The 2500-nt window shown below is 61.5% G+C and overlaps 1 non-coding gene across 1 annotated transcript; it reads right to left on the bottom strand.

The window, feature by feature from the left end:
- Positions 1–419: 419 nt before the first annotated feature.
- On the bottom strand, positions 420–2406 carry LOC148345036 (18S ribosomal RNA). The gene has a single exon (XR_015848897.1). It is a non-coding gene; the product is annotated as an 18S ribosomal RNA (ribosomal RNA).
- Between the last annotated feature and the right edge of the window lie 94 nt (positions 2407–2500).

The raw sequence follows: 2500 nt of genomic DNA, 5'->3' as shown, positions 1-2500 counted from the left end.
TCGAGGCGAGTGCCGCCCCGGAAGCGCGCGCCGGAAGCGCGAGAACCGCGCCGAGCTAGGGTCGTCGGCATAGGGGGATTCCCCGGTTACGGGGGTCCCGCGCACGGCCGCCGCCTTTCGCCCGTCGCTGGCGGTCGCCTGTCGTCGCGCCGCGCCGCGCTACTGGGGTCGTCGGACGAGCGCGCTACCCCGCTCGCACGGAGGTAGCGCGACATCGCCCGCCGCCTTTTCTCGCGTCGCGCCGCGCCGCGTGGCGCCCGCCGAACTCGCTCCGACGCGCGGCCCGGGAGTGACCCGCGCCGCGCCCCCCGTCCCGTCCCGTCCCGGTCTACCCTCTTCCTCCGCCTGCGACGACCCGCCGCCCTCGGCGTCTGGCTCGTCGGGGGTGTACCGAGGCGGATCTGCTGCCGCTCGTACGTTAATGATCCTTCTGCAGGTTCACCTACAGAAACCTTGTTACGACTTTTACTTCCTCTAGATAGTCAAGTTCGACCGTCTTCTGGCACACCGCCGGAGCCGGGGCCGGCCCCGGCGGGGACTATCCGAGGACCTCACTAAGCCATCCGATCGGTAGTAGCGACGGGCGGTGTGTACAAAGGGCAGGGACTTAATCAACGCAGGCTAATGACCCGCGCTTACTGGGAATTCCTCGTTGGTGGGAAATAATTGCAATCCCCAGGCCCTGTCACGAGCGGGGTTCATAGGATTACCCGCGCCTGCCGGCGCGGGGATAGACGACGCGCTTATACGCTCAGTGTGGCGCGCGTGCAGCCCCGGACATCTAAGGGCATCACAGACCTGTTATTGCTCATTCTCGTGTGGCTGAGAGCCACTTGTCCCTCTAAGAAGTTTTCTGCCGCCGACCGCGCGGGGGGCCGCGGTACTATTTAGTATGTTTGAGTCTCGTTCGTTATCGGAATTAACCAGACAAATCGCTCCACCAACTACGAACGGCCATGCACCACCACCCACGGTATCGAGAAAGAGCCTTCAATCTGTCAATCCTTTCCGTGTCCGGGCCGGGTGAGGTTTCCCGTGTTGAGTCAAATTAAGCCGCATGCTCCACTCCTGGTGGTGCCCTTCCGTCAATTCCTTTAAGTTTCAGCTTTGCAACAATACTCCCCCCGGAACCCAGACACTTGGTCGGTTTCCCGGGTGCTGCTCGGCGGGTCATGGGAATAACGCCGCCGGATCGCGAGTCGGCATCGTTTATGGTCGGAACTAGGACGGTATCTGATCGTCTTCGAACCTCCGACTTTCGTTCTTGATTAATGAAAACATTCTTGGCAAATGCTTTCGCTCTCGTCCGTCTTGCGCCGGTCCAAGAATTTCACCTCTAGCGGCGCAGTACGAATGCCCCCGGCCGTCCCTCTTAATCATGGCCCCAGTTCATGACAACCCACAAAATAGAACCGGAGTCCTATTCCATTATTCCCAGCTGCGATATGCAGGGGCGGCCGTGTGGCCTGCTTTGAACACTCTAATTTCCTCAAAGTAAACGCTTCGGGCCCCGCGAGTGACACCCAGCGAAGGGCATCACGGGGGCTTTTGCCGAGAGGCAGGGGCTGGGACAGACGGATGCACGCCTCGCGGCGGACCGTCAGCTCGCGTCCCGGGGTCCAACTAGGAGCTTTTTAACTGCAGCAACTTTAAAATACGCTATTGGAGCTGGAATTACCGCGGCTGCTGGCACCAGACTTGCCCTCCAATGGATGCTGGCCGATGGGTTTGTGTTCGGCTCATTCCAATTACGGAGACTCGAACGAGTCCCGTATTGTTATTTTTCGTCACTACCTCCCCGTGTCGGGAGTGGGTAATTTGCGCGCCTGCTGCCTTCCTTGGATGTGGTAGCCGTTTCTCATGCTCCCTCTCCGGAATCGAACCCTGATTCCCCGTTACCCGTGGTCACCATGGTAGGCGCAGAGTCTACCATCGAAAGTTGATAGGGCAGACATTCGAATGAGTCGTCGCCGCCTCGGGTGGGCGAGCGATCGGCACGAGGTTATCCTGAGTCAACACAAAGGGGGGGCCGGGCCGGCGGAACGAGGACCGGCGCGCGCGGAGCCGCCCGCGCCGCTTACGCCCCCGCCCGGAGAGGCGGAGGCCGGACGCGGGGGACGCGCGCGACGGCTGAGCCCCCGCCCGCCGGACACCGCGTGGGTTTTTGTGTCTGATAAATGCACGCGTCCCCGGGGCGAGGCCGGAGCCCCGCCCGCGAGTCGGCGCTCGTTTGCATGTATTAGCTCTGGATTTGCCACAGTTATCCAAGTAACGGTGGAGCGATCAAAGGAACCATAACTGATTTAATGAGCCGTTCGCAGTTTCACTGTACTGGCCATTCGTACTTAGACATGCATGGCTTAATCTTGAAAACAAGCATATGCTACTGGCAGGATCAACCAGAGTGCGTCTGCCGCCGGGGGGGCGCTGCTGGTGGCGGTGCGGCCCTGGTCCGGGACGAGGCTGTGGCTACAGCCGGGCCCGGGGGGCCGCGCGACAC

Source organism: Urocampus carinirostris, unplaced genomic scaffold (genome assembly GCF_059441175.1).
Source record: "Urocampus carinirostris isolate Australia breed hairy pipefish unplaced genomic scaffold, RoL_Ucar_1.0 HiC_scaffold_127, whole genome shotgun sequence".
Taxonomy (NCBI): Eukaryota; Metazoa; Chordata; class Actinopteri; order Syngnathiformes; family Syngnathidae; genus Urocampus; species Urocampus carinirostris.
The sequence above is the reverse complement of the archived record's forward strand: the minus strand, read 5'-3'. Positions and strand labels throughout refer to the sequence as shown.